The sequence below is a fragment of the Mustelus asterias genome, unplaced genomic scaffold, assembly GCF_964213995.1.
Source record: "Mustelus asterias unplaced genomic scaffold, sMusAst1.hap1.1 HAP1_SCAFFOLD_216, whole genome shotgun sequence".
NCBI classification, from domain to species: Eukaryota; Metazoa; Chordata; class Chondrichthyes; order Carcharhiniformes; family Triakidae; genus Mustelus; species Mustelus asterias.
The window spans coordinates 249,169-257,877 of record NW_027590202.1 but is presented as its reverse complement, the minus strand read 5'-3'; the positions used below and the strand labels follow the sequence as shown (position 1 = coordinate 257,877).

The 8,709-nt window shown below is 43.1% G+C and overlaps 2 non-coding genes across 2 annotated transcripts; both read left to right on the top strand.

The window, feature by feature from the left end:
* Positions 1 to 1,229: 1,229 nt before the first annotated feature.
* trnat-ugu (transfer RNA threonine (anticodon UGU)) lies at positions 1,230 to 1,302 on the top strand. Its single transcript has one exon. It is a non-coding gene; the product is annotated as a tRNA-Thr (tRNA).
* Positions 1,303 to 2,554: 1,252 nt separating this feature from the next.
* On the top strand, positions 2,555 to 2,628 carry trnan-guu (transfer RNA asparagine (anticodon GUU)). The gene has a single exon. It is a non-coding gene; the product is annotated as a tRNA-Asn (tRNA).
* Positions 2,629 to 8,709: the final 6,081 nt, after the last annotated feature.

Genomic DNA, 8,709 nt, shown 5'->3' with positions numbered 1-8,709 from the left:
AAGGTTAAGGGCAGTTTAAATGATGCTGGTCCTTCACTGCAGCTCATTCTGTTTCTGACTGGATGTGATTCCTGCTTGTTACAGAGTTCAGGATCAATTGATTCAGTAAAGGAGCAGGCTCAAGCCGACTGATGGACTGTCGCAGCTCCATTGCTGCTAATTTCAATAACGATACAAGTAAAGGACACAGCTGCTTACGTGGTAACGTAGCCGAGTAATCTAAGCCAGTGGCTGAAGGTCCAGTCTCTACGGAGTTGTTGTGTTCGACTGCAGCCACTGCCAGAATGGGTTTGAGTTTTGGTCCCTGCAGTTGAAGTCCAGCATTTCAGATTGAATGCAAAAGTTTGTGCCGTGTCGTTTTTGGCATGAAGAAAGAGGAGCGACAGAGCAATGTAAACAGGTGTTGAGGTAAAGGAACGAGTGTGGAAGGACTGGAGCAAATTATCGTGGATTCTGGAATCGGAAACAAAAAGAGAAAATGCTGGAAAATCTCACCAGGTCTGGCAGCATCTGTAAGGAGTGAAGAAAGCTGACATTTCGAGACCAGATGACCCTTTGTCAAAGCTGGGAGGAGTGGAGCTGCTCCGATGGAGAATACAAACGGGAACACCGGTTGAATGGCTGTCTGTCGAAATAAACAGCAGGATTGCAAACATTGAGACTGCAGTCCCGGCCCAGGGGATGGATTGGGATTTTCTAACTGAGGTTCAAATCCTATCATGTGCGCTTCCCGTCATTCCTCATTGTGACTTTTTTTTAATTGAAAGTTATTGGAAATGAAGCAATGGGTGTAGAGATGATCAACTCACTCCATATTTGTCACATCAGCGTCACTGAGGGTCCAGTGATCAGCGTCGGCGCCGTGACGCGGTTTCGATTCCCAGTCTCGGAGTGAATAAATTTTTGTTCATTTCTTCATTCAATAAAAACAGCGTCCGTGAAGGGAACAACAAGCTAAATCTTCCAGCTGGATGAACTTGTATCAGAGCTGGAAAAATCAGAGATGTAACATTAACGATAAACTCTGAAGAAGAGTCACACACAACATACATGTCAAGTACATACACAATACACATGTCAAATCATGTCACTTTCAACTTCTGTCTTTTAACTTCCGGCTCTCCACCTCAGACATTTCCACATTCATCAAAAATCTCCGTCCTCAAACCCCATCCTGGTCCTCAATCCACGGATAATGCTGCACTTAGTGGCAGCGCCTTGCAGCGTTTGGCTCCATAGCTCAGTGGTTAGAGCACTGGTCTTGTAAACCAGGGGTCGTGAGTTCAATTCTCGCTGGAGCCTACGGGCAAAATTTAGCTGATAGAAGCTGTAGGAAAAGGGAAGAGAGTCTAAAAGTCAAACAAGAGATAAGTCGAGGTTCAGATCGGGTGTGATTTTGGAAAGCGAATAGATATGTCCTTCTTCGTAAAAAAATCGAAAGAGCAGGACATATTTGAAGAGCTAAAATAGGTTAGCGTCGATATTGAGAATAGAATAGATGCATTTGTACAAGGAATGCATAAAGCTGGCATGTAGGTGCAGGCAATGATTGGAAGGAAACTTGCATTTTAGTCTTTATTGACGGCAGACTGGAGTCCAAGTATAACGAGGTGTTGCTGCAGTTGTACAGAGTTTTGTTGAGACCACATGTTGAATATTCTGTGCAGATATGATATTCACATTGAATAAAGGGTTTATTTGCATTGGAAACGGTGCAGATAAGGTTCAGCAGATGATCCCTGGGATGAGGGAGTTGTCGTATGATGAGAGGCTGAGTAAATTGGGCTGAAAGTCTCTGGAGTTTGGAGGAATGAGAGGCGATTTCATTAAACCTACACAAGTCTGATTGGGTTTGACAGGGTGGAGGCTGAGAGATTTCTTCTGCTTGTCGGGAAATCTAACCCACGGCAGTACAGTCTCAGGAAAATGGGCTGATCATTTCGGCCTAAGATCAGGCGAAATTACTTCACTGAAGTGGTTGTGAATCTTTGAAATTCCCTCTGCCAGACAGTTATGGAAGCTCCATCATCGAATACATTTAAGGTTGGGATAGACAGGTTTCTGGCCTCTCGGGGAATTCAGGGATATGGGGAGCTGGTGAAAAACTGAGTTGTACCCCAAGATCAGCCATAACAAGCTATTTTATTCAAATAACCAAGAACTTTAAGGAAACAAGTAAAACATGTTAATTAAGGTACTGCCCTTCATTGACTGGAAAGTGCTTTGTGACGTCCGCTGGTCGGGATAGGTTCTATATAAATGCAAATATTTCATGATCTTCAATCCTCGTCCTCTGTTACTGAGCCCAGTCAGTGGGAACAGTCTGTCCCTCCCTGCTCTATCAAACGGCCGTTTTCCATGTTAGAAGGGATGAACCATTACACCACAACAACACTGCGGGGTAAAATAATAAAATATACATGTTTAGATTTGTAAACGATGCCATCATTTGGTCTTTCTGTGTCAGGTTTGGTGAAAATTGAATTGGCGTCTAACTTGCAGCCAACACGCTGTCACCCTGATTTAGGATGCCATGTAAGCTCCATTTTCGTCAGTCTCTGTGGCGCAATTGGTTAGCGCGTTCGGCTGTTAACCGAAAGGTTGATGGTTCGAGACCATCCAGCGACGGGGCTTTCACTTTTTTTCCCTCTCCATCTGCTTTCATTGTCTCTCGGTTTTTGAGTGTCACTGAGTCCTTGGGCAACACTAAAAAAAAACTTATCGTGTGTTTCTGCCTCTACTGTTAGCTGACGTTAGTTTATTGAACATTTATCTCTAACATATTATTTGTAACAATTTATATATTTCAAATATTATTAAACTCAATAACTGAACTCGAAACTTTAACCCATGTTTGATCTTGGGTTTCCATTTTCCTGCACACTCCCCTTCTTTCTCAGATTTCTCAGGAATCCGTCTGTCGCAACCTGAAATGTGTTCAATAAGGAAAATACACAGCAAGTCGGCAAAGATCAGTGGAATGAGGACTGAGTTAAACTTTCACCAGAATGCTGTTTTTATAATTGCAAAGTCCTGAGATTGAGAACAGATAGTTCACATGGAAAAGGGCTGTTTGATAGAGCAGATAGGGACACACTGTTTCCACTGACGAGGGTCAGTAACCAAAGGATTGGGATTAAAGATAATTAATGAAAGGCCGACTTGTATTTATGTCGCGCCTTTCCCGGTTGCTGGACGTCACAACGCTCTGTGCAGCCAATGGAAGACAGTTCCAATTGAAAAAAATTGTCAGCTGGACAAGGAAGGGGGCATTCAGGATTTGAACTGAGGACCTCTTGATCTGCCGTCAAATGCTCTACCGCTGAGCTACACCCCCTCAGTCGCCAGCTGGTTCACGGGATCCAGCATATTCTTATTAAGTGTGGAGGGGGATCGAGTGGTCAGACTGCATCCCGCTTTGTCTCAGAGTTACTGGTTTCTGAGTGAAGTCGGAGAGCTTAGTGTTTAAGTTAGCGAGATGTTTTCTTGTGATTTGGCTGAGATTTGGATCCAGGTCGAGGAGATATTTGTGTCAACCTAATCGATAAAATCTACCCCATTGTCATACAGATTTGTATCCCCATCTCTATTGGCAGCGCTTTGCAGCCTATCACGGCCTTTCACTATCTGTGTTTATTCTTCAACTGTTGCCCATGTGACATTTCCAATTCAAACACAGAATTATAGATCTAACTGCACTGCTTCTGACAGAGCTGTTTTCGATCAGGAAGCAATTCAGGTTTGTTGAACGGATTATGAAAAACTTTAAATCTTAGCATATCGAAGCCGATCTATGACTCTGAAAGCGCCGAATCCTAAGCACTGGACCACCAGAATTTCATCTTCCTGATTCTCCCAGAAACTGAGTACAGGAATATGCACAGTGCCAATTACTCACGGTTGCACTCACCTTCCAATCTTGTGCACGTTGTTCAGCTTTGAAACTGTTCATATTTTCACATTCGCTTCCAGTGTGATAAAAGCGGAGCTGTGATAAGCTGAACCTTTTCAACAGATTAACTACAATAAGGTTTATAAGAAACATTACTCTTTGAATGTGGTGAGCTACAGTGAAATTTAATGCAGCCAAAGATAGCTCACTCATTTTGACAGGAGGTGCCAGCAATTGCAATGTAAATATGATGTCGAGATACGGGCGTTGGACTGGGGTGGGCACAATAAGAAGACTCACAGCATCATGTTAAAGTCCAACTGGTTCAATTGCTCCGATAATAAAATAAATTTGCTTTATTTTATCAGCGCCCCGAAAGCTCTTGATTCCAAATCGACCCGGTGTTGTGAGACTTCTTAATGGAAATATTAATTGTTGTGGGTAATTGACAGGATTGTGGAATGGGGCAGATTTTTCCTTCTTCCTGTTCAACCTGCCACAAGTATCTCTCCCGTTTTCGACCAGGGAGCAATACCCACTCTCCTTAATTCATGTGTTGCACGAGAGCAATGAATCATCATTCTCTAACTGGGAATCGAACCCAGACCATGGCATTGAAGGCGGCGAATTCTAACGACTCGACCAACAAGGAATTTGAGGTGTCCTGAGCATTATTGAGCAAGTGTGCGTGCGTGCGTGTGCATGTGTGTGTGCGTGTGTGGGTGGGTGGGTGCGTGCGGGTGCGTGCGTGCGTGTGTGGTTTAGGAGAAAGGTCTTGTGCTCTCGGGTAACCGCTGATGAATGAAGCCGTCGACCTCTTTATCGCTGAGCTTTTTGGGTTCTTGAGCAATCGTTCTCTGGAGCTGATGCAATGAGGCCAGGAGAGTAACCCACTGCACCTTCTGCAATGTGATTGCGGTGCGATTTGCTGAAAGCTGTTAATTTTATAAAAATCATCTTTTTGCGAATTGTAAATCAAATGCCCTTCAGTGCCCGGTAAGAATTCTCTCCAGCTAAAAGTGCAGCTGGTTTATTTGGAATCTCTAGCTTTCGGAGCGCAGCTCCTTCATCACACACACTGAGCATTCACCACATTTTCTGTCTTTCAATGAACGCAATCGATATCTCATCAATTCCCCGGTATCCTGAGTCTCTGACAATGATTTCCACAGTACACTGCTTTAAATCTTATTTTTTCAATGTGAAATTAAGCTGTTTGTTCCATGTGAAGGATTTACACTTATACCCTTCGGGGATGATGGTGACGTAGTGGTAAAATCAGTGGAGCATGAATCCCGTGGCTCAGGCTCACAGGTCCCGATCCCACCACAGTCTAGAACTGAAACGGAAGTGAAAGTTAGTCTCAGTAATGAAGCTTGTTTTCTGATTGTCATGAAAACTCATCTGGACCTTTTGCAGAAGGAAATCTGCCATTCTTCCCCTTTCATCCATTGGACTCCAAACCCAAGGCAATGTGATTGACTCTTAACTGCCCTCTGAAATGGCCCAGCAAAATACTCAGTTCAGTGGGAAATAGGGGTGGACAACAAATGCTGGCATTGATAATGAAATATATATTGCATTCGCAGCATTTTATGAAATGATTAATTCTCATTTTATTTCATTTCATGTCAAATAGGGTGACATATTCTGGTGTCTCATTATTTAAAACCGCAGCCCTTTAACTGTTCAAACAGGTAAGATTCAGTCAGAGAAAAGTGATCCACTGTGATCCCAAACAAGGTATTGTAGTTACTGCAAATCCCACCTCAAAACAGAAAATGTTAGAAGCACTCATCAGCTTCAACAGCTTCTGTGGAGAGGGAAAGAGAGTGAATGATTCAGGTTGCTGACCTTTGACCCTAACTGGAAGAAATTTGTCATTTAATGGTTTTCAAACAAGTACAGAATCAAGGAGAATAGAGAGGGAGAGGAGGAAAGGACAAACGGTCTTTTGATAGGATGGAAGGCCGGAGTGATTGAATTACAATGGAGATGATTATTGTTCCCGCTGACACAATCGCGCCGATCTGGGTTTGAATCTCACAATAAATGAGAACAAAACCTCTCGCTGAGTTCTGCGCTGAACTCCCGCCTTCCAGTGAACTGCAGGCAGTTTTCAGTCACAAACCCACAACTCTGAGATAAACAACGCAGAAAGGAGAAAGACTCAGTTTGAGCGGTGATGCTTCTCGAGGAACAGAGATCGGGAATTCACCCAAGAATGGGGCAAAGTTTAAAACGATGACGCCCAACGTGGGGCTCGAACCCACGGTCCTGTGATTAAGAGTCTTATGCTCTACCGACTGAGCTCGCCAGGTACATGGGTCAGGTTGGTTTCCATAAACTAAAATGCATGGAGACAAATATTGTTTTTCCAACTGGTGTCTATGCTTGCTCTGATTTCAAAGTTTACAATGAATCGACCTGCAGAATCCCCAAGGTTCCTATCCCTTCCTCTCAATCATCAATTACATCATTCACATCTTCCAATGCTCAGCTTCACCTCTCCCAAACATTCCAAACTCCTCTTACAAAATTCACATTTTTTTGTTCATAATTAACTAGCCAGGGGTGGGGGGAACAGCCTCTCAGCATGTACACTGTCAAACTGTTTCCTACTTTCAGACTTTTCAATAAGATCACCTCTGATTATTCTAAACTCCAGAGCGAACAGACTCATCCCACTGAATCTCTCCTCCCAGGAGAAACGCAGAAATCAATTCAGTGAACCTCGGATGCACAGAGACAGCGAATGAATGAAGAGAGCAAGGATCAAAATCGGTCAACGTAATAAAAACACAGTCAGAGACACTGACAGATTCTGGGGGAGATATATAGAGACAATGAAAAACAGAAATAGCGAATGAGGTACACATCAACAACCCATGAATGAATAACAATATACACACAGCCAGCTGCCTGAACCAACAAACATGGGGTCCTCTAAACTGATGACCAGAGATCAAGTGAGTGGCCACAAGCATATTCACCTTTTAATGTCTTGATTTCCTTGTGTGGGTGTTGTGTTGATAGATTGCCTGCACTGTGTGCTCAGGTTCTCAAACCAAATCCCACGAAAACCAATCCCACCGTTTGCACTGCAAATGCATTTACAAAACCTTTGACTTGTCCAATACGAAACGACAGCTGATTGAGAACTCTCGCTCGGCCTTTGAACCCGGGATATCTCGCATGTTGGTGATGTTAACACCCTCAGCCCGAATCATACCCCTCGTCCAACGAGCCGCTGCTGGCGAAGTTGTTCAATGAAAATATTTCCATTGCCATTCAAAGCTGCACAGATTTCTGCAGTGAAAGGTGAAAATGCTCGAAAAACTCAGAAAGTCAGACAGCTTGAGTACATAGGAAAACAAATCTCATATTTTAGCTCCATAATCTTTGATTACTACGGGGCATGGTAAGAAATTAGAAGGTTTTAAACAAGTGTTATCCAGCAGCATAACAAGAGGGGAGACCTCTGGCCGGGTGTAAATCAGGAGAGCTTAAATGAGGGAAAAAAAGAATTATAAAGTAATTACACCACAGAATGGGGCCATTCCCAAGTCCTTTACAGGACGCAGTTGCGTTGTGGATGAAGGGGAACCTGTGGATGTGATGTACGTAGATTACATTGGAGCCACAGTGATGAGTTGGTGGGTTTTGAAAATTGAAAGTTACACTTAGGAAATAGAATTAGGAGCAGAAGTGGGCAAATTCAGTGCTTCGAGCCTGAACCGTCATGCAATCAGTTCATGACTGATCTCTCCCTGTTCTCAAATCCACCTCCCTACCTGTTCCAATATCCCCTCATCCCTGTTATTATTAGGAATATATCTGTCGCTTTCTTGAAATCATTTAATGATTCAGACTCCACCGCGCTATGGGGCAATGAATTCAACAAATTCACGACCCTCTGCGAGAAGCAGTTCCTCCTCATCTCAGTTTTAAATCTACCGCCTCTCAACCTATATATTTGACCTGTTGTTCTCCATTGCCCCATGAGAAGAAACATTTCGTCAACGTTCAATCTATCAATTATTTTAGAATTTTATATACCCCGATCACTTCAGCATGTTGTGGGACTATTTTACCTCACTGTCGAATTCATGTCCCAGCGAACTCAATCGGTGTTATCATTAGCTGAAGCAGTCCATGTTCCATCCAAACTGGACATATTAAGAGATGTATCGTAAGTCAATTTGAAAAACACATTTCACCCGTGACCCTGGATGTCCAGTGGGTTGTGTTCAGTACCACCCCAGTGTTGTTTGGTTTCAATTCCCGCTCAGGAAACGATTATATTTTGCTCTCGGCAAACTATTAAAAATAAAAGCAGATCTCCTAAAATCAAGCGAGTGAGGTTTGCATGTCTACATCACAGCTGGAAAGGTCACATTTGCAACAGGTCAAGAACAAATATAGTAGCAGAAAGATAGTGATACGCTGCAAAGCGCTGACGATAGAGATGGTGATGTAAGCTAACATCTGGATAGTAAATCGGTCAGATTTTAGCGTTCACACTGAATTATTAAACCTTTCCCTCACTCTGCAACGACAATATTTGAAAAGGTTTCTGTCCAGTTTTGAACCGTCGGAAGCGAAAGTAATAACTGTGCGTGGAATGCCTGTTGTCTGTTGTAATGGACTGAATATATCACTGTGGTGCAAACAGAAGGTGCCATTTTGCGGCAGAGACTTGCTTGTGGTGAATGTGATCTGGCGCGAAAATTAAAATAACAAAAGCAGCGTGGATAAGAAAAAACTGTAAAATAGGTTGGTCTGATGGTTAGAGTTTGACACTTTCACTGCTTTTC